General features: G+C 37.8%; 1 pseudogene; it reads left to right on the forward strand.

Moving 5' to 3' along the window:
* Positions 1 to 23,570, forward strand: part of LOC129657381 (beta-galactoside alpha-2,6-sialyltransferase 1-like) — a 37,584-nt pseudogene extending 14,014 nt beyond the window's left edge.
* The last annotated feature ends 847 nt before the right edge of the window (positions 23,571 to 24,417 follow it).

Below are 24,417 nucleotides of genomic sequence, written 5' to 3' on the forward strand. Positions count from 1 at the left end.
ATCTTTGCATTCCTGAAATAAACCCAAACTGGTGATGTATTTTTTAAATATTTTATTATTTTGCAGATATTTTATTTAAGAGCATTCCATCAACATTCATAAGTTATGTTTACCTGTACTGGGTTGTTTTGATTTTAATTCTTTTCTTGTTTTGGTAACAGACTAAGGGTATATTCACTATAAACAAATGATTTAAATGTTGCCCTTTTTCTATGCTTCAGAACACTTTAATCTGAATATACAAATTTGGGAGAATTGCCCTAAGAAGCTATCTGGGTCTTATTTACCATTTTTGCAAATAGTATACAAACCTTTTCTAGAAGTCCACTGAAAAGGTCTCTTTATGTGTCTTATATTCTCCACAAATAAAAATGGTAAAAAGGAATGACTTCACTATAACTTATTAAACCTTGACAGAAGTCTTCACAGAAGTACATGGATTCTCACAGGAGGGTTAAAAAAGATCAAGGTTTCTTATCAAGGCAGAGTAGAGGATAGATGCTGACTCATCAACCAGTTATAGCTACCACAGGTTAACTGCCTTTTTTTTTTTTTTTTCACATTTTAAACTTTATTTAAGTTAATTCCTATAGAAATTATACTTTCTTTAATCACAGTCTAATTGATTTACTAACTTTATGTAACTTTTTATGTCACATCAAAGTAATATATTGGAAAATTACAGAAGTATTGCTAAGCTACTAGGAAAATCTAGTCTGAAAGCTCAGTCAGCAAGAAACAAGGAAATTAACTGGTGGAATAGAATATGTACTGTGAGAGAGGGGGTTATTAGCAAAGGCTGTTAGTGAGACAGATATAGGAAAAAATATATATATAACAACAAAAAGTAGAGGGAATAGAAGAGGTCAAGTAAAGGACATGCAGATGATCAGAGAGACTGGGCATATTTGGAGGCATGCTTTTTAGGTTTAAGTAAGATGTTTGTATTTTGATTTTTACTGTTTCTTTGTCAAGAACTAGGACTAGAAGATGTGATTATAGATCTACTATACTCCATCAGAAACTCATGGGGCCACTGAGCTTTAAATTTCTTTTTTTTTTTTTTTTTCAAGCTTCATACATGTTACATCGCTTACCACCTTCAGTTGAGCCCAGGAACATGTCTCAGTGAAATGCATTCACATTACTTCAGCAAACTAAAAGCATACCACATGTGTTGGGCTTTACAAAAAACTATGAATGGATTTGCTTCAGTTCTGGTTTGGTTTTATCATCACCTGAGTTCAGGTCAACTAAGATAAGATTTAGCTGCCAAAATGGTTTAAAACCAAAACACAATTTTTAGAATGTTTGAATTTCAGTATAATTACTGGCTTCCTTTGTAGCTTGGAGAAGGCAATGGCACCCCACTCCAATACTCTTGCCTGGAAAATCCCATGGATGGAGGAGCCTGGAAGGCTGCAGTCCATGGGGTCGCTGAGGGTCGGACACAACTGAGCGACTTCACTTTCATTTTTCACTTTCATGCATTGGAGAAGAAAATGGCAACCCACTCCAGTGTTCTTGCCTGGAGAATCCCAGGGATGGGGGAGCCTGGTGGGCTGCCATCTATGGGGTCACACAGAGTTGGACACGACTGAAGCGACTTAGCAGCAGCAGCTTGTAGCGCAGTCGGTAAAGAATCTGCCTGCAGTGCAGGAGACCTGGGTTCTATTCCTGGGTTGAGAAGATCCCCTGGAGAAGGAATTGGCAACCCATTCCAGTATTCTTGCCTGGAGAATACCATGGACAGATGAGCCTGGCAGGCTATAGTCCACGGGGTCACAAGAGTCGGACACAACTTAGTGACCAGTGAAACCATAATGAATATGACTGTGGTTATACTGTTATTATTACTGCTATAAGTAATACTATACTTTTAGTATAAGCTAATATAAAATTAAGTGCTTGCTAGTGAAAGAGGAGAGTGGAAAAGTTGGCTTAAAGCTCAACATTCAGAAAATGAAGATCATGGCATCTGGTCCCATCACGTCATAGGAAATAGATGGGGAAAAAGTGGAAACAGTGGCTGGCTTTATTTTTTGGGGCTCCAAAATCACTGCAGATGGTGATTGCAGCCATAAAATTAAAAGACACTTACTCCCTGGAAGGAAAGTTATGACCAACCTAGATAGCATATTAAAAAGCAGAGACATTACTTGGCCAACAAAGGTCCGTCTAGTCAAGGCTATGGTTTTTCCAGTGGTCAGGTATGGATGTGAGAGCTGGACTGTGAAGAAAGCTGAATGCTGAAGAATTGATGCTTTTGAACTGTGGTGTTGAAGAAGACTCTTGAGAGTCCCTTGGACTGCAAGGAGATCCAACCAGTTCATCCTAAAGGAGATCAGTCCTGGGTGTTCATTGGAAAGACTGATGCTAAAGCTGAAACTCCAGTACTTTGGCCACCTCATGCGAAGAGTTGACTCATTGGAAAAGACTCTGATGCTGGGAGGGACTGGGGGCAGGAGGAGAAGGGCATGACAGAGGATAAGATGGCTGGATGGCATCACCGACTCGATGGACGTGAGTTTGGGTAAACTCCAGGATTTGGTGATGGATAGGGATGCCTGGCATGCTGCAGTTTATGGGGCCGCAAAGAGTCAGATACGACTGAGCAACTGTACTGAACTGAACTGATACATCAGCTACTTAGTCTATAAGTAGTAGCAGCAAAACTTTACCGTAGTCAACCAAATGTGGTTTCTCTGTGCTCTTAAAGATATTTTAGATAAGTTTTCCAACCATATAAGAACACATGTATACCTGTGGCAGATTCATTTTGATATTTGGCAAATCTAATACAGTTATGTAAAGTTTAAAAAATAAAATAAAATTAAAAAAAAAAATTCAATGATACTAAAAAATTCCTTTGATAGATAAAGAATTAAATGGATCACTTTTTTATTTCTTCATATAGAAACAATAACAAAAATTCTTTTTTTTTTTTTAATTTTATTTTGTTTACACATTTGAGCTATAAGGAAATGGAGATTCAGTCAATTAACACTTGGAAATAAAACCAAGGAGTTGTGACGGGCCACATTCTCTACCAACTGAGTGAAAAGCAGAAATGAGTCTTAACTTCTCTTTAGGAAGATAGATTTAAAAATAGAATGGCTTGCTTAGAAATAAACATTTAATTATTTTATAAAATCAAAGATTCAGCATCTTATTAATTTTGTCTGATTTTAAATCTTACATGGACTATAACAGATTATTAAATGAAATTACTTAGAATGGATTAAAAATGTAAACCTCATTTAGTCCTTTGAAAGTCTCACATAGCTTAGACAAAGATATATTTGTTCCGGGAGTACATTGCCAGCATTCATTTTCTCACTACAAACTTGCTTTTGACTTTTTCAATACATTTATTAAATATCAAGTATTTTTAAAGTGACTTTTAAAAACCCCACACTTATAGTCAACTTTTAAATATTTTTAAATTAAATACATATATATAGATATACACACATTATTTTTAAAGGTTACTTTCACTTCACAATTATTACAAAATATTGGCTATATTCCCCCTGTTGTATAATACAACCATGAGACCTTTGTACCCAATAATTTATACTTCTCCCACCTCCACCCCTAGATTTCCCCTCTCCCCATCAAGCAATGAAATCTGAGCTTGATTTTTTTGTGCAGATATATGTTTCAGCTACACCATATTGGGAAATGGACACAATATATTACCCAGTTCAAAGACTTGCTAAGAATTGTAATTTCTTCAAATTATCCTAATTGTCCCCAAACTTAAAAAGATTTCCATTGCATGTAATATCCTTATAGTAAAACATGCAGAAAATACAATAAGCAGAAAACAATAAAATAGGAATATATATTTTAATTTCACCACTTATGTCAAAGAATCTGAAATAAGATTTAAAGTATTAACCTAATAATTCATTCCCTTACCAGGCAGGCATGTTTTCTTAAGTTTAATACCACTGCTCTTAAGAAGTTTTTTATCATGGAAAATAAGTATATTAACTTTTCTGAGAGAAATACTATAGTTGCATTCTAAGCGTAAATTGATCTCTGTCATATCAGCTCTTCAAATTAATGCATAATGTATTTATGCACTTATATAGATGCAAGTATGTACTTATAGTAATGTAAACTCACCATTAAAGTCATTCTTTAAAGGCCAGCACATTTATTCTTAATACTTCTTGATTATTCAACACATGCACAATTCTATAAATAAAAAGAGAAGAAATGAGAAAATGAGTGAAATAATTGAATGCACATGCTATCATATGATAATTATAAAGAACAGTGATTGCTTTAGTTACTGAATTTTACTTAAAGTGGCTAACCACAGTATCAGCTAGTAAAATACGATTTAAAACATGATCTAGGACTTACAGGGAATTTGGACTTTCATCTACTTCTTCCTACATTGAACTAAGGTAACCCAGACACAAACAGAAATGTCCCATGCCTGTTATACACAAAGTAGCTGCTGCTACTGCTGCATCTTTGTCTAGAAACAGAGGAGCAAATGTGATGTGAAGAGAATAAAATAATTTTTCTTAATTGTTCACAAAGTAGTAGGAAGTTCCTATTTTTGAGACTAAAATAAGAAATTGGAAATAACCCACTGCACCATTGTTGGTTCAAAACCTTAGAAGCTTCCCAGGAAAAATGTGAAACTAGCCCCCATACACAGAGGTAGAGGATAAACTGAAGAAAGAAGTGGGCCACTCCAGACTGGTAGATGACAGATTTAATGAGCAAAGGAACTTAAATACAAGGCTTATCTTGGATTGCCATAAGATGAGTAGATCTCCACCCTCTCCCACAAGAATCTTAAAAGTTTATAGAAAGAAATTAACTGGGTCAATCACATATACAGTCTATGCTGTCTCAGCCACACATTGCTTTGTCAAGGCTGAATCCATGAAAATGGTTCCCACAATGGAAATGGTGAGCAGAGCATAAATTCCAAGGAGAAGGGAAATGGGTAAAGGAGCCTCTGATTATCAGGGTCTGGCTTTTGGGCCAACAGAGGTCCCATCTACCAACAACCTCTTTAAACAACCAGGTCATCAATATATAGTACTAGGATTAGAATGTGTATATTATCTCAAAGGTCTATGTCTAGTTTAAACATGAAATTGTCAATACAATTTTTTAAAGTTCTAAACAAGACTAAAGTCATGTTCTTTAAGGGATAACATGTTCCCTAAAGGAATGCACTCTGTTAATGGCAGCTGGGACACTAGTGACTGCCCATAAGGAAGAATAAAACATTTTTTGATGTACAGGTCCGGGAGGACCAACCCCACGTCCAAGGAGCCGTGGCTGCGCGGGCGCAGGAGGGCCTAGAGGAGCTATCCCACGTTGAAGGTCAGGAAGGGCGGCGGTGAGGAGATACCCCTCGTCCAAGTTAAGGAGCAATGGCTGCGCTTTGCTGGAGCAGCCGTGAAGAGATACCCCACGCCCAAGGTAACAGAAACCCAAGTAAGATGGTAGGTGTTGCAAGAGGGTATCAGAGGGCAAACACACTGAAACCATACTCACAGAAAACTAGTCAATCCAATCACACTAGGACCACAGCCTTGTCTAACTCAATGAAACTAAGCCATGCTCGTGGGGCAACCCAAGATGGGTGGGTCATGGTGGAGAGATTTGACAGAAGGTGGTCCACTGGAGAAGGGAATGGCAAACCACTTCAGTATTCTTGCCTTGAGAACCCCATGAACAGTATGAAAAGGCAAAACGATAGGATACTGAAAGAGAAACTCCCCAGGTCAATAGGTGCCCAGTATGCTACTGGAGATCAGTGGAGAAATAAAGCCAGAAAGAATGAAGAGATGGAGCCAAAGCAAAAAGAATACCCAGCTGTGGATGTGACTGGTGATAGAAGCAAGGTCCGATGCTGTAAAGAGCAATATTGCATAGGAACCTGGAATGTCAGGTCCATGAATCAAGGCAAATTGGAAGTGGTCAAACAAGAGATGGCAAGACTGAATGTAGATATTCTAGGAATCAGTGAACTCAAATGAACTGGAATGGGTGAATTTAACTCAGATGACCATTGTATCTACTACTGCGGGCAGGAATCCCTCAGAAGAAATGGAGTGGTCATCATGGTCAACAAAAGAGTGCGAAATGCAGTACTTAGATGCAATCTCAAAAACGACAGAATGATCTCTGTTCGTTTCCAAGCCAAACCATTAAATATCACAGTAATCCAAGCCTATGCTCCAACCAGTAACGCTGAAGAAGCTGAAGTTGAACGGTTCTATGAAGACCTACAAGACCTTTTAGAACTAACACCCAAAAAAGATGTCCTTTTCATTATAGGGGACTGGAATGCAAAAGTAGGAAGTTAAGAAACACCTGGAGTAACAGGCAAATTTGGCCTTGGAATACGGAATGAAGCAGGGCAAAGACTGATAGAGTTTTGCCAAGAAAATGCACTGGTCATAACAAACACCCTCTTCCAACAACACAACAGAAGACTCTATACATGGACATCACCAGATGGTCAACACCGAAATCACATTGATTATATTCTTTGCAGCCAAAGATGGAGAAGCTCTATACAGTCAGCAAAAACAAGACCAGGAGCTGACTGTGGCTCAGACCATGAACTCCTTATTGCCAAATTCAGACTTAAATTGAAGAAAGTAGGGAAAACCACTAGATCATTCAGGTATGACCTAAATCAAATCCCTTATGATTATACAGTGGAAGTGAGAAATAGATTTAAGGGCCTAGATCTGATAGATAGAGTGCCTGATGAACTATGGAATGAGGTTCATGACATTGTAGAGGAGACAGGGATCAAGACCATTCCCATAGAAAAGAAATGCAAAAAAGCAAAATGGCTGTCTGGGAAGAACTTACAAATAGCTATGAAAAGAAGAGAAGCAAAAAGCAAAGGAGAAAAGGAAAGATATAAACATCTGAATGCAGAGATCCAAAGAACAGCAAGAAGACATAAGAAAGCCTTCTTCAGCGATCAATGCAAAGAAATAGAGGAAAACAACAGAATGGGAAAGACTAGAGATCTTTTCAAGAAAATCAGAGATACCAAAGGAACATTTCATGCAAAGATGAGCTCAATAAAGGAGAGGAATGGTATGGACCTAACAGAAGCAGAAGATATTAAGAAGAGATGGCAAGAATACACAGAACTGTACAAAAAAGATCTTCACGACCCAGATAATCACAATGGTGTGATCACTGACCTAGAGCCAGACATCCTGGAATGTGAAGTCCAGTGGGCCTTAGAAAGCATCACTACGAACAAAGCTAGTGGAGGTGATGGAATTCCAGTTGAGCTATTTCAAATCCTGAAAGATGATGCTGTGAAAGCAAATTTGGAAAACTCAGCAGTGGCCACAGGACTGGAAAAGGTCAGTTTTCATTCCATTCCCAAGGAAAGGCAATGCCAAAGAATGGTCAAACTACTGCACAATTGCACTCATCTCACACACTAGTAAAGTAATGCTTAAAATTCTCCAAGCCAGGCTTCAGCAATATGCGAACCAAGAACTTCCTGATGTTCAAGCTGGTTTTAGAAAAGGCAGAGGAACCAGAGATCAAATTGCCAACATCTGCTGGATCATGGAAAAAGCAAGAGAGTTCCAAAAAAACATCTATTTCTGCTTTATTGACTATGCCAAAGTCTTTGACTGTGTGGATCACAATAAACTGGAAAATTCTGAAAGAGATGGGAATACCAGAACACCTGATCTGCCTCTTGAGAAATTTGTATGCAGGTCAGGAAGCAACAGTTAGAACTGGACATGGAACAACAGACTGGTTCCACATAGGAAAAAGAGTTCGTCAAGGCTGTATATTGTCACCCTGTTTATTTAACTTATATGCAGAGTATATCATGAGAAACGCTGGACTGGAAGAAGCACAAACTGGAATCAAGATTGCTGGGAGAAATATCAATAATCTCAGAAATGCAGATGACACCACCCTTATGGCAGAAAGTGAAGAGGAACTACAAAGCCTCTTGATGAAAGTGAAAGTGGAGAGTGAAAAAGTTGGCTTAAAGCTCAACATTCAGAAAACGAAGATCATGGCACCCCACTTCATGGGAAATAGATGGGGAAACAGTGGAAACAGTGTCAGACTTTATTTTTCTGGGCTCCAAAATCACTAGAGATGGTGACGGCAGCCATGAAATTAAAAGACGCTTACTCCTTGGAAGGAAAGTTATGTCCAACCTAGATAGTATATTCAAAAGCAGAGACATTACTTTCTCAACAAAGGTTCGTCTAGTCAAGGCTATGGTTTTTCCTGTGGTCATGTATGGATGTGAGAGTTGGACTGTGAAGAAGGCTGAGCACCGAAGAATTGATGCTTTTGAACTGTGGTTTGGAGAAGACTATTGCGAGTCCCTTGGACTGCAAGGAGATCCAACTAGTCCATTCTGAAGGAGATCAGCCCTGGGATTTCTTTGGAAGGAATGATGCAAAAGCTGAAACTCCAGTACTTTGGCCACCCCATGCGAAGAGTTGACTCATTGGAAAAGACTCTGATGCTGGGAGGGATTGGGGGCAGGAGGAGAAGGGGACGACAGAGGATGAGATGGCTGGATGGCATCACTGACTTGATGGACGTGAGTCTGAGTGAACTCTGGGAGTTGGTGATGGACAGGGAGGCCTGGTGTGCTGTGATTCATGGGGTCCCAAAAAGTCGGACATGACTGAGCAACTTATCTGATCTGATCTGATCAGTTCAATTCAGTCGCTCAGTTGTGTCAGAGTCTTTGCGACCCCATGAATTGCAGCATGCCAGGCCTCTCTGTCTATCACCAACTTTGATGTTGCAGCTATACAAATATACAGCTGTTTCTAAATTCAATTGTATGGAAGGAATCTTGACTCTGTCACTTTATGTAACCTTGGGTAAATTATTTAATGCCTCTAAGTTTTAATGTCTTTATTCATACAATGGGATATTGAAGACTCTGAGTTTTTGTTGGTGAGTTTTACAAGTGCTAAATCTTCGGAAAAAATCATTTAGAATTTTCTTTTTTAAGTCATTAAATAAAGAAAATACTTCTTAAATTCTTAATATAGATCTTATCACACAGGAGGTACTCTCTCCATATATATATTAGTTATATAACATTTTTAACTTCATCATCATCATTATGGTTGATCATTTTTTAATTCAGAAGTCACATACTTGGGTCCTTGACTTTGACTAAGTCACTGTTAGCAGGCATAGTCTTTCATGGTAGCTTTCTAAGGATTCTTATATAACTGGTGTCCTCTGAATGTTTCTCTGATTCAGCAGAAGTCCATAAAAAGAAACTCCTTTTCGAAGATAGTACTTATAAATAACAAAAAAGAGAAAGTCCTTTCTGAAATTTGTGCTTCTTCCTCTGTTAGGCAAGTCATTCCCATAGTAATGAAATAAAAATCTTCTAGAGGCATATGAGCTTTCCTGGTGGCTCAGCAGTAAAAGCACCCACTTGCCAATGCAGGATTACATGGATTTCATCCCCGGGTCAGGAAGATCCCTTGGAGAGGGAAGTGGCAACCCGCTCCAACATTCTTGCCTGAGAAATCCTATGGGCAGAGGAGACTGGCAGGCTGCTGTCCATAGGGTTGCAGACAGTAGGACAACTTAGCAAGTAAACAAGATGTATATATGTTAAAAGCAATCTAAGGAATATGAATCTCCCCATTCCTCATAATCGCTGTTTTCATTTTCAGTTTGGGCCAGCGGAAATCAGATTGCAAGAAGGTATTTGAAGACAATGAGAGAAATTTTGAATCATCTGCATTGTGTGCTTTACTTCCAGTTTGCAACATTGGGGTTAATATCAGAAAAACATAAAATTTAGCAAAGAGCAAAAACTTGATTAGAAATGCCTTAGAATAGCATCATTATATGGTATATTATATATCATTTTGCAACTTATATATTGTATTTTTCTTCTGTAACTACCACACATATTAGGTAATGGGTTTTGAGAAAATAATGATAGTGAAAATATTGATATACCACATTTTATTCCCTCTTAAGTATACTATTGATCAGATTCTAGACTATAATTTTTACCTCTGCTGAGGAATGACAGACACAATCATGAGTTTTATTATGGGTTATAAAAGGATACTATATAAAATCCTCACTCAAAAATTGTTCCTCAACAATAGATATCTTTTGTGCAAGTACTTAAATAACACTTCCTCATGTCAGTTATAACCCTCTCATCAAGGTTTTGGGTCAAGGACTGAAAAATGCAGTGCTAAAAGCTGAAGTCTTATTACTCTGTGAAAGGCTATTGTCATCACTTATATTTTAAAATTGCTTTTAACCCTAAATGAACTGAGCTATATACATCCTCCAAAATATATGTTAGTTGCTCTGCTCTAACATATATGTTAGTTGTCCGACTCTTTGCGACCACATGAACTATAGCCTGCCAGGCTACTCTGTCCAAAAGATATGGGTCACTATTAAAATTTTTGTTTTCCTTACTCAAATTCACATGTTTTAGCTTTGGTTTTATAAAATCCAGATAAAGGGATGCACTTATAAATGGTATGTTATAAAATTATTTTACTTAGATCAAAAAATTATTTTACCTAGATCAAACAGGACCATAAACCACTAGACAACTATATTTGGGAATAAAGCAATTCAGATTGACTATACTTTAGTGTGCTGAAATATCAATACTTTTTCTTAGAACTAATGGTAAGATTTCTTTTCCATTACATAATTTTGATTCCGTTTGTATGTTCCCAGTTCTCTCAAATGCTGGGTTTTTTTTAAAAATTTATTTATTTATTTTAATTGGAGGCTAATTACTTTACAATATTGTGGTGGTATTTGCTATACATTGACATGAATCAGCCACAGGTGTACAGCTTAAAAGCTGAGGTGCCTGATGCAAGATAGAAACTCTAGGCTGGGGATGGCGTTTATGGAAAACAAAAATGTATCTCAGCCATTTCTATCTGCTTCAATGTCATTCGCCCTTGTGAAGAGGTCATCCTGACAGATTTCAGGGTTTTCTTTCAGAGGAAATTGTTCCATTTACTTTATACATATAGATTCAGCATGTCTCAGGACAAATGTGAGGCCATGGATTTTCTTTTATATATATTATTTATTTGGTCATGCTGGATCTTAGCTTCTGCATGCAGTACCCTCAATCTTTGATGCAGCATGTGGATTCTTATTTGTGGCATGCAGAATCCCTTTTTAGTTGCAGTATGCAAACTTCCAGTCCCAGTATATGGGAACCAGTTCCCTGACCAGGGACTGAACTCGGATCCGCTGCATTAGGAGTTTGGAGTCTTAGCCACTGGATCACCAAGGAAGTCCCAAAGATTTTTCTATGTTACCATCTTGAACCAAAATCCTGTATGTTCCAGGTTCTAACACAAATTCCTATGTGGTCTAGGGTCAGCTGATTAAACAGACAATATCTACTTTTTAAAGTCCTGACAACTTTGACATTTTTTCCTCTCTTATTAAACTCATTCATGATATCAGAAGTCAAGTTATTTTATGACTAGCAAAGAAAAAAAAAACATTTTGTAGGTTTGGCGCTGATTATTTACAAGTATTTGAGAAATTTAAATAGATTTTCTGTTACAAATGAGGCCAAGGTTGTAAAGACAGTTCCCAGATAACATATAGCAAATTCTGTTTCTTTCTTACTGTTATTTTAAATTTATTCTTGCTATGATACTACCGCTCCACAAAAGTCTCTATTTCTTAACACTCTCTATGCCCTCTTCCTCGTCAGCATGTGTTTTCGCTGATCATCAATTTTAGAAACAATTCTGGCAAAATGGGGAGATAAAAGCTTATCAGTTTTTAGACATATATACTTAAAAACTTACCACATTTATTTCATTAATGTTGATTGTATTTTAGGTCATAAATTACTAATAGGTTAAAATTTTTATTTAACATAAATTTTACACCACCCCATCTTACTAAACTAATGAAATAATATATTCTATATATATATATATATATCAGCTTATTTCCTAAATACTTCATCTTGTAGGAAATTTTCAAAGGAGAGTACATTTTTCTTGCTAATAATTTGTTATATGGCTAGCTGGATTTTTGGCAGATAGTCAGTTTTCTGAAAACATTTTAATCTATAATGATACTAGCATCAAAAAATTTAAATTTCTTATTCATTGCTTGAAAGCTTTCATCCCTTTAAAAATGAGCACACAGAATCATTCCTTAAAAGAAGGATAATGAATAAGTAGGGATTTTTTATTCTTTAACTTTTGGCATTACCTTAAAGATTGTTTCTATAAAGATTTCAAGATACTATAATATAATAATTGAAGTGAGTGAAGTATAGCTGAATATCCATAACCTAGGCATAGGTTCTCAACGTATAATCAAGTTAATTTTTTAAGAATTTTCTATAGTGAATATGTGTAGTATTACACTGATATCCATCCATTAGAATGTAGCATACTACTTAAGGCTCTAAAAGATAAATTTGATTCAGAATCAAGTTTGCACTCAAAAAAGATCTTACAGTTACAGATACATGCAAGTATCCAGGGCAAGAATTCTATTCAAAATGTAAGAGAATGTTTAGGGTATATAAAAAGAAGAAGGTAATCAATACAAATTTTTTTTAATAGTGCATATTTTGAAGCTCCAATAATTTGGCCACCTAATGCAAAGAGCCCACTCACTGGAAAAGACTCAGATGCTGGGAAAACTGAAATCAAAAGGAGAAGAGGGCGGCAGAGGATGAGATGGTTAGATAGCATTACTGACTCAATGGACTTGAGTAAGCTCTGGGAGATAGTGGAGGACAGGGAATCCAGATGTACTACAGTCCACGTGGTTGCAAAGAGTAGGACATGAATTAGCAACTGAACAACAACATTAAATTATTGTATTATTGATAGATCTTCAGTATTTTTATATAGTGTGTTAAAATATTTAACTTGACTCATCTATTATAAAAAATTTGGTAATCACCAACACAGGGAAATCTGCTCAAAATTCAATAATAAACTAAATGGGAAAAGATTTTTTTTAAAAATAGATAAATGCATATGCATAAGTGTATCAATTAGCTGTACACCTAAAACTAACACATTGTTAATCTACTATGCTCCAATATATAATAAAAATTCTTAATTAAATAATATACTACAAATTTGGTAATCAGAAGTATAACAAAAGGATACAAAAAGTTGAAAATCATTATCCTAAAGATACAAGTAAGAAGGGAAAATGGTCATCTGAAAAGGCCTTATAAATAACTGAGAAAAGAAGAGACATGGAAGGTAAAGGAGAATGGAAAAGATATACCCATCTGAATGCAGGGTTCCAGAGAATAAAAAGGAGAGGTAAGAAAGCCTTCTTAAGTGACCAATGCAAGTAAATAGAAGAGAACAGTAAAATGGGAAAGACTAGCGATCTCTTCAAGAAAATTAAAGATATCAAGGAACGTTTCATGCAAAGATGGGCAAAATAAATGGCAGAAATGGGAAAGACATAATAGAAGCAGAAGAGACTAAGAAGAGGTGGCAAGAATATACAGAAGAACTATAGAAGAAAGATCTTAATGACACGGATAACTACAAAGATGTGGTCACTCATCTAGAGCCAGACATCCTGAAGTGTGAAGTCAAGTAGACCTTAGGAATCATTACCTTGAACAAAGCTAGTAGACGTAATGGAATTCCAGCTGAGCTATTCCAAATCATCAAAGACGAAGCTGTTAAAATGCTTCACTCAATATGTCAGCAAATTTGAAAACTCAGCAGCGGCCTCAGGACTGAAAAGGTCCTGAGTTTTCATTCTAATCCCAAAGCAGGGCAATGCCAAAGAATGTTCAAACTACTGTACCATTGTACTCATTTTATACAGTAGCAAGGTAATGCTCAATATCTTTCAAGCTAGGTTTCAGTAGTACATGAACTGAGAACTTCTAGACATACAAACTGGGTTTAGAAAAGGCAGAGGAACCAGAGATCAAATAGCCAACATTCATTGGATCATAGAGAAAGCAAAGGAATTCCAAAAACAAAAACAAAAAGCCACTTCTGCTTCACTGACCACACAAAAGCCTTTGACTATATGGATCACAAAAAACTATGGAAAATTCATACAAGAGATGGGAATACCAGACCACCTTACCAGCCTCTTGAGAAATTTGCAAGCAGGCAAAGAAGCAACTGTTAGAAATGGATGTGGAACAACAGACTGATTCAAAACTGGGAAAGGAGTAGGTCAAGGCTGTATACAGTCATCCTGCTTATTTAACTTATATCCAGAGTACATCATGCAAAATTCCAGGCTGGATGAAACCAGAGATCAAGTTGCCAACATTCATGGGATCATAGAGAAAGCAAAGGAATTCCAAAAACAAAAAAATCTAATTCTGCTTCACTGACCACACAAAACCCTTTGACTGTGTGCATCACAACAAACTGTAGAAACGTCATAAAGAGATGGGTATATCAGACCACCTTACCTGCCTCTTGAGCATCATGCAAAATGCCATGCTGGATGAAACAAGCTAGAATGAATGTTACTGGGAGAAATATCAACAACTTCAGATATGCAAATGATACCACTCTAATGGGCAAAAATGTAGAGGAACTAAAGAGCCTCCTGAAGAGGGTCAAAAAAGAGAGTGAAAAAGCTGCCTTAAAACTCAACATTCAGAAAACTAAGATCATGGCATCTGGTCCCATTACTTCATGGCAAATAGATGGAGAAAAAGTAGAAACAGTGACAGATTTTATTTTCTTGGGCTCCAAAAATCTCTGAGGATGGTGACTGTAGCCACAAAATTAAAAGAAACTTACTCCTTGGAAGAAAAGCTCTGACAAACCTAGACTGCATATTACAAAGTAGAGACATCATCTTGCCAACAAAAGTCCATACAGTCAAAGCTACAGGTTTTCCAGTAGTCATGCACAAATGTGACAGCTGGACCATAAAGAAAGCTGAGCAATTGAAAGAACTGATGCTTTCAATCTGTGGTGCTGGAGAAGACTCTTGAGAGTCCCTTGGACAGCAAGGAGATCAAACCAGTCAATCCTAAAGAAAACCAACCCTGAATATTTATTGGAAAGACTAATGCTGACACTCCGATACTTTGGCCACTTGATGCAAAGAGCCAACTCATTGGAAAAGACCCTGATCCTGGGAAATATTGAGGGCAGGAGCAGAAGGAGGTGACAGAGGAGGAGATGGTTAGATGGCATCACCAATGCAATGGACATGAGTTTGAGCAAATTCTGGGAGATAAGGAAGGACAAGGAAGCCTGGCGTGTTGCAGTTCATGGGGTCACAGAGTCAGACAGGACTTAGCAATGGAACAACAACAAATGGGAATTTTTCATATGTGTGTTCATTTACTTCTCTTAAACCTTTGAAATAATAATAAATGTGTACTTCTTAGTGTGGTATGGAGGTTCCACAGGACTAATAATTTATTATAAGGAAACCATAAAGTGGTTTTGGAGTTATTTAGTTTTACTTGCTTATTCCTATGCTGTGAAACAAGATAGAAAATATTTAAAATACATGTGCCAAGTTGTTTTTATTTTTGGATTTAATAGTATCAATATTTTGAAACAATGTATTTTAATATGATATTACATATTAGTCATAAATTTTTAATTTTCCCTCTTCTACTCTATCTACTAAATTCACCCCAGAGCAACTATAATCAAAGTGATTTTAATATAGGAATAATCATTCTTCAACTGAATATAATCTTTACCATTTCAAATATTTATATATGTGTATTAATAAGCAAAGAATCTAGTGTCACAAACTCATAGGCAGAGGAAAATTATGATTTTTAATTGGAATGCATATCTATGATTATAAAGTTTATTTTATATAATTTATTAACATTTTAGTTAATTTCTTAATTTTCTTAAAATGTAAATGACTTCAAAAAAAGTTTCATCTAACCAAAAAAATTACATGTGGTTTGAAAAGAAGAACCTTCATCTACATATTTTATGTATTTACCTGTTTTCTGTTGATGATGTGTACTCTCACAAGAATTTGTACCTGCTCAGAGGCAACTTTCTTCTTAGAAATTCAAGGCTGATTACAATTTTGGAATCATTTAAAATTTCTCAATTAAGTGCTGGCCATTGAAAATCACATTATTAAATATTTTTAACTGCACGTATGGAAAACAATGACAAATTCTAATCATGAAGTTAGGGTAGAGTATGCCTTCGGTACTATTGCTTCTATTAGAAATGTTTTACCATATATATCATTAGCATATCAAAATGGATAATAGTTTGCTATGACTCAAATTTATTATCTATTTTCTTAAGTCTAATAATGGAATATTTTGGTAAGGAACTATATCTAAGGGATGACATAAAAGTGGTATTTTTATAGCACCTGTAAGTTTTCATAATACATTTCTATTTTTCCTTTGATATTTTCATTAACCTTAAAAATCAGGACTTAAGTTTATCTCATTATTTAGAGAAAATGAATCATAAAAGACCTAACTAAAACAGGGGAACATTGGCAAAATTGCAGTTGTGGCAACTACAGAAATTCACAGTCCAGGTCTTCCTTCAGGACAAACTTGCTGCATGGAATATAGAGAATCAAGAGCCTTCACTTGCTCCACCTTCGAGGTTACACTATCCCCTTGGGTTAGGCCACGGCCATGCACCCTGGGTGCTTCCAGCCAGTGACTGAGCCTGGTGGGATTCCTAAAACTGAGCCATCCCTGCCTAATCTGGGACAATTCTAATAGGTCATCTTTGTCCTGGGACTCCCTATTGGCCTGGCTGAGACTTCCACCAGGCTGCAATGCAGGCTACGGCCCTTTCTACTCAGTGCTCCTTTCTTCCCTTCATGAACAAATGTCAGACCAAGACTGCAGTCTGCAAGGTCTCTCTACCTACTTTTGCTCTTCCTCTTCTTTATCTTAGGGGGTTTGTTTTCTTAAATATATCTCCTTAAGCACAGTCCCATGCTTATATCTGCAATAGAGGATCTGAGATAATACAGTGGCTAATTACCTTCATGGATAGTAGAGAGAGATTCATGCTTGTAGGACTACTGGTAACTGAGAAATGTTGTCTAGCTAAAATATGAAATCCTATTATATAAATAGATCACAAGAGTTCTGCTTCTAAGAATGGTAACAAAGCATGTGTACATACATGCTCAGCCATGTAAAATTCTTTGCTACCCCATGGACTGTAGCTCACCAGGCTCCTGTCTATGGAATTTTTCAGGTAAGAATACTGGAGCAGGTTGCTATTTCCTTCTCCAGGGGATCTTTCAGGAACTGAACCCATATCTCCTGCATTGGCAAACAGGTTCTTTACCAACTGGGCCACCAGGGAAGCCCTAAAGAACAGTATTGCATGCTAACCTAATGACAGGAGCAACTAGAAAAATTTGACAAAATTTGAAGAAAAAAATCTGTTTGATGAATCAGAAAACTCTTAAAATATGGGGAATTTTTAAGGCCAGACCTGGGGAAGAAAAGAATAAAATAATCAAAACATTCTAAGTATTTTTACAATAGAAACATTTCAGAAAGGAACAATGGACCAAAGTTTGGGATATAATCACACAAATAAACTATTTAATTTCAAACTAAACACTACTTACAAAAGGCTCAAAAATCAACTTTTGTACTTCAATGTGTAATAATTATGTGAATTTAAGCAAAGGCTTAACCTCAATTTTCTCATTGTAAAGTGGGTGAAATATTAATATACTACCTCATAAGTGTATTATGATAATTTTGAGATAATATTTCTAGTGCTCTGAGAAGACAGTCTAATACATATTAAGCACTAACATTTTGTTAAGATAAGTGAAATTCTCTCTCACAAACACACATACACATTCCCTTGAAAACACTGTTTTATTTAAAGCTCTCATATTTTCACAAAAAAATTATTCTCCCAAATGACTTTTGAGGATCACTCACAAAAATTCATCAATATTTATTCTTGGGTAAAAAGTCTAAAATGTAGATACTCTCATAATATTATATGGTATATATTTAGAAACTGATGATGAAATACAGTCTCTGAAGTCTCAGAAATTGTAATTAGTGGAATGCCATAAAAACAAACATTTCAAGTAGTTGCTTATTACTCTGTATTTTAGAATATGCTTTGCTGTGTGACAGAAATTTTGCTATAATGTGATCCATTACTTATGTAAGATGACTTGATTATACTAAACATTATTGATGTTACTCAGTTTGGAACTATCTGCTAGAAACACTAACCCTAATTTGGAAAAAATACTGTGTCATGACTCAGAGGTATATTATGTCAGGGTGGCCTGAATATTTTTAACCATAGCAATGGGTAAAAAAAATTCTATATTTCATCAGTCTTTTTTCTACTGAAATAATTTATATAATAGTATTGCTTTAACAATGTATTTTTTTCTAAGAATGCACCTATCTAATTGCAGTGGAATAGAAGATATATAGCACTGTTCAGTTTCAAAATTTTGTAAAATTTCATTATTTCTACCAATTATCCTATAAGTCAGCACTCATATTTTAATTATGCAAATTTGCATAAAGAAACTGAATAATATAAATGTATCAAAATAATGTGAATATTTAAACAAAAGTGAATGGCTGTAGTGTCTATTCTGTGTTCTACCATTATAAAGTTTCACTGTTTACTGAATAATGATGTTGGACTGTAGTAAACCTTTTTCTCACATAAAAAAAGTAATGATTTATGACATTATTAATTGTCTAGATGCCATCTGGACAGATTCACCATTTTATTCTGAAATTAATTTTCAAAAAGTATGCAGAAGTTTCAAAAATCATAATTTATTTCTATCTTCATACCATATTTGGTCAGCTAGCTATTATTTTCTAGTCTGTTGGCACTGACAATTTGGATCAGTTTGTATTTCAAATCACTCAGGCACTTAATAGCTTATAAATGTTTACACGGGGACCAGAATGGAGAAGAAAACAAATTTTTAAGGAAAACATCAGTTTGTACACCAGCCCTGGACAATACCCAGTTATGTTAGCTTCATTTTTTCTTATTAGTTTCACTCTCTCTGTGCTGCTGCTGCTAAGTCACTTCAGTCGTGTCCGACTCGGTGCGACCCCATAGACAGCAGTCCACCAGGCTCCTCTGTCCATGGGATTCTCCAGGCAAGAACACTGGAGTGGGTTGCCATTTCCTCCTCCAATGCATAAAAGTGAAAAGTCAAAGTGAAGTCGCTCAGTCGTGTTCAACTCCTAGCGACCCCATGGACTGCAGCCCACCAGGCTCCTCCGTCCATGGGATTTTCCAGGCAAGAGTACTGGAGTGGGGTGCCATTGCCTTCTGTAGTTGAAGCCAATTCTTCCCACAGCCTTCCTTTCCATACTAACCTAGTCTTTGCAAAATAAAATCTTTGATATTGTGTATCTTTGTGGAAGAAATCAAAACTATTCAGATATAAAATTTCTCATAGATTGCTATAATTTATTCAGTCCTCCCTGTCCAGAGGGTTGCCTCCTATACTGACTCTAAGCACAGCCATGCAGATCACTTTGGTTAATAGTGAAGTGGCAAATGTAGCACAAGCAGAAAGTTGAAAATTGCATCTTCACTGAGACATTCCCTATCTTAGTGCTATTGAAATAATCAATCTTGTTTATATATTAAAAAAATAAAAGCCTAGAGTAGCCTGTCACCTGATAAAAAACAATGATCACATTACCCCTGTAACTCCAACTAGTATGGAGCAACAGTTTCCAGGCATAAGAATGAGCCACCCTAAACGAACTAGTCCTAGATGACCTCCTGATGTCTAGACAAGACGGACTTGAGGACAGCAAAAAATATTCTACATCAGCAGAAGTGTCTAATCAACACAGACATCTGTGGGAAGTAATAAATGACAGTTGTTTAAAAACTAGATTTGTGAGTGATCTGTTGTAGAGCTAAAGGTGATTAATACAACATAGTTTCTATGGTGAGTCATAAAATCTCTCACTCATTGGGCCTGTTTTCAAATTTTCAAAGCAAACGTTGCTTAATACATTTTTATGATGGGGATCAATATTTTGGGGAACGAAAAAACAAACAAACAAAATTTATGTTTTAAATAGCAGCAACTAAGGTCTCTTTTTGTGGGGTGAAGAGGAGGTAAGAAAATGCATTGGAAATCCATGTAGAGTCTTTTGATCAGAATTCTGGAAGCCAGAAGGAAATTTTGTTATCTTGTTTTTAATGGACATCAAAGGTTACTATAATAATACAAATTCAGCTCAATTCAGTTCAGTAGCTCAGTTGTGTCCGACTCTTTGTGATCCCATGAATCATAGCACTCCAGGCCTCCCTGTCTATCACCAACTCCCGGAGTTCACCCAAACTCATGTCTATCAAGTCGGTGATGCCATCCAGCCATCTCATCCTCTGTCATCCCCTTCTCCTCCTGCCCCCAATCCCTCCCAGAATCAGAGTCTTTTCCAATGAGTCAACTCTTCACATGAGGTGGCCAAAGTATTGGAGTTTCAGCTTTATCATCAGTCCTTCCAATGAACACCCAGGACTGATCTCCTTTAGGATGAACTGGTTGGATCTCCTTGCAGTCCAAGGGACTCTCAAGAGTCTTTTCCAACACCACAGTTCAAAAGCATCAATTCTTCGGCGCTCAGCCTTCTTCACAGTCCAACTCTCACATCTATACATGACCACAGGAAAAACCATAGCCTTGACTAGACAATCCTTTGTTGGCAAACTAATGTCTCTGCTTTTGAATAGGCAATCTAGGTTGGTCATAAATTTCCTTCCAAGGAGCAAGCATCTTTTAATTTCATGGCTGCAGTCACCATCTGCAGTGATTTTGGAGCCCCCAAAAAATAAAGTCTGACACTGTTTCCACTGTTTCCCCATCTATTTCCCATGAAATGATGGGACAAGATGCCATGATCTTTGTTTTCTGAATGTTGAGCTTTAAGCCAACTTTTTCACTCTCCTCTTTCATTTTCATCAAGAGGCTTTTTAGTTCCTCTTCACTTTCTGCCATAAGGGTGGTGTTGTCTGCATATCTGAGGTTATTGACATTTCTCCTGGCAATCTTGATTCCAGCTTATGTTTCTTCCAGTCCAGCATTTCTCATGATGTACTCTGCATATAAGTTAAATAAATAGAGTGACAATATACAGCCTTGACATACTTCTTTCCCTATGTGGAACCAGTCTGTTGTTTCATGTCCAGTTCTAACTGTTGCTTCCTGATCTGCATACAGATTTCTCAGGAGGCAAGTCAGGTGGTCTGGTATTCCCATCTCTTTCAGAATTTTCCACAGTTTATTGTGATCCACACAGTCAAAGGCTTTGGTGTAGTCAATAAAGCAGAAATAGATGTTTTTGGAGAAGGCAATGGCACCCCATTCCAGTACTTTTGCCTGGAAAATCCCATGGACGGAGGAGCCTGGTGGGCTGCAGTCCATGGGGTCACTAGGAGTCGGACACGACTGAGCGACTTCACTTTGACTTTTCACTTTTATGCATTGGAGGAGGAAATGGCAACCCACTCCAGTGTTCTTGCCTGGAGAATCCCATGGACAGAGGAGCCTGATGGGCTGCTGTCTATGGGGTTGCACAGAGTCTGACACGACTGAAGCAACTTAGCAGCAGCAGCACAGAGAGAGTGAAAGATGGTAACGATAACCCTATATGTGAGACAGCAAGAGACACAGATGTATAGAACAGTCTTTTGGACTTTGTGGGAGAGGGCGAGGGTGGTATGATTTGGGAGAATGTAATTGAAACATGTATATTTTCATATGTGAAACAGATAGCCAGTCCAGGTTCGATGCATGATGCAGGGTGCCTGAGGCTGGTGCACTGGGATGACCCAGAGGGATGGTATGGGAAGGGAGGTGGGAGGGGTGTTCAGGATGGGGAACACATGTACACCTGTGGCAAATTCATGTCAATGTATGGCAAAACCACTACAATATTGTAATTAGCCTCCAATTAAAATAAATTTATATTAAAAACAAAATAAAATGATAGCTCAATGAGTGAATGTTCCCCTGTCAGTTTTATCAAATTTAAGAAAAAAATATAATCCACATTAATGCCATGACACACTTCTTGGAGGCTTCCTTCTCCTTCTCAGAGACTGCATTTAGCCTAAATTCCTCCTTGTAAGACAGGAGAAGGGACCAAATAGAGATTAAAAATAAAGAAGTAGATGACAATGAAAGAAAGTCCAAATACACAATTAAATCATAAGACAAGGATGTTGTTGTCCAGTTGCCAAGTCATGTCTGACTCTTTGTGACCCCATGGAATTCAGCACCCAAGGTTTCCCTGTCCTTTGCTATCTCCCAGAGTCTGCTCAAACTCATGCCCATTGAGTCAGTGATGCCATCCAACCAAGTCACCCTCTGTCACCCGCTTCTCCTCCTGCTCTCAATATTTCCCAGCATCAGGGTCTTTTCCAATGAGTCAGCCATGAGGTGGCCAAAGTATTGGACCAGGATATTTTCATATAAGTATGCATAGGGACACAAGTCTAAAAACTTTTGATTTTTATGGGCTTCTTGATTGCATGGTATATACAGCAAAGTAAGCAGATTTTCATGCTGAGTATTTTTACTCTGACTCTGTTAACTAAAACATCCACAGATAAGCAAATAACCCGTGCTGATTTTTTACTAGGCTCTGGGATGTTTTTGATCATCCTGAGAAGAATGAGCCTTGGCCTCCAGACCCAGTAAAATAGACATCCAAGGAGAACAGTGCTCATTCCTGAGGGCCTGGAGGGCTTGCAGCCCAGGAGGACTAGCTAGAAGCAGTTGGTCACCACAGAAGCGGGCTTCCTCAAAGACAGTTTGTACAATGAAGAAATCCTAATTGTGTAGGACCCATCTGTTTACCATTCAGATATCCCAAAGTGGTACAGGAATCCCGACTACAGTTTCTTCAATAACTTCAAGAGCTATCGTAAGCTGCATCCTGATCAGCGCTTTTCATCCTCAAGCCCCAGATGCCTTGGGAGCTGTGGGACATCACTCAAGAAATCTCCTCAGAGCTGACCCAGCCAAACCCCCCATCCTCTGGGATGCTCGGCATTGCCATTACGATGTCACTGTGTGACCAGGTGGATATTTACGAGTTCCTCCCATCCAAGCGCAAGACTGACGTGTGCTACTAACATCAGAGGTATTTCGAAAGTGCCTGCACAATGGGCGCCTACCACCCACTCCTCTTTGATAAGAATATGGTGAAGCATCTCAACCTCAGCACGGACGAGGACATCTACCTGCTTGGAAAAGCCACGCTGCCTGGCTTCCGGACAATTCGCTGTGGAGCATGAGCTCCCTAGCCAGGCCCCCTCACCCTTGCCCACTGGCATTTTACAGCCGGTCTTCTGGCCACCCCGGGCCTGGGAAGGAAGACTGTGTTCCTGAATAATCACAGCCCACACTTCAGGCAGCAAGAGCCCTGGGGCTTCAGAAACTCAAGGGCAGGGCCCCCAGCCCAGCCTGCCCTGTTGTCATGGGGGTGTGTGAACCCAGGGCCTCCTGTCTCACTCATATATACCCATTTAGCATTCCCTCCAGAGAGGGTCCTCCCGCCCCCAACCTAGGTAAATGCAAGATCCACCTTTCCCACAAGGGCTGCCAAAACTGGTCTGCTTTCTCCACCAGAATGATGTTGTTATTGCGAACCTGGGAAACAGGAAAAAAAGGTACAGTCTCTATCCTCACAGAGAAGGCGATGGCACCCCACTCCAGTACTCTTGCCTAGAAAATCCCATGGACAGAGGAGCCTGGTAGGCTGCAGTCCATGGGGTTGGGAAGAGTGGGACAGGACTGAGCGACTTCACTTTCATTTTCACTTTCAAGTGAAATTCTTATGAATCATTAGTGAAGATTCATGAAATATTCATTGACCTAAGCTTATAAGCATTCATTAAAATTCATAAATTAGAGTGTTTATGGACAACCTATCAAATCTAGGAACATAAAAGGCCACATTGGGTTCATAAGCCCTATTTGAAAAGTGACTTTTCATGAATTTTACTGCCTTGTTGTTAGGTCATCAAGTTGTGTCTGACTCTGTAACTGCATGGACTGCAGCATGCCAGGCCTCCCTGTACCTTACTATCTCCCAGAGTTTTGGCGCAAATTCATGTCCATTGAATCAGTGACACCATTCAAACATCTCCACATCTGTTGCCCTCATTTACTGCCTTAGCCATCTAACATAAATATATTTTTATTATATTATGTTTCTGAATCTCTGAGAATAATTTGGATAGTATTTGCTGCTGCTAAGTTGCTTCAGTCGTGTCCAACTCTGTGCAACCCCATAGACGGTAGCCCACCAGGCTCCCCTTGTCCTTGGGATTCTCCAGGCGAGAACACTGGAGTGGGTTGCCATTTCCTTCTCTTCAAATACTATCTCCA

Source organism: Bubalus kerabau, chromosome 7, assembly GCF_029407905.1.
Source record: "Bubalus kerabau isolate K-KA32 ecotype Philippines breed swamp buffalo chromosome 7, PCC_UOA_SB_1v2, whole genome shotgun sequence".
NCBI lineage: Eukaryota > Metazoa > Chordata > Mammalia > Artiodactyla > Bovidae > Bubalus > Bubalus kerabau.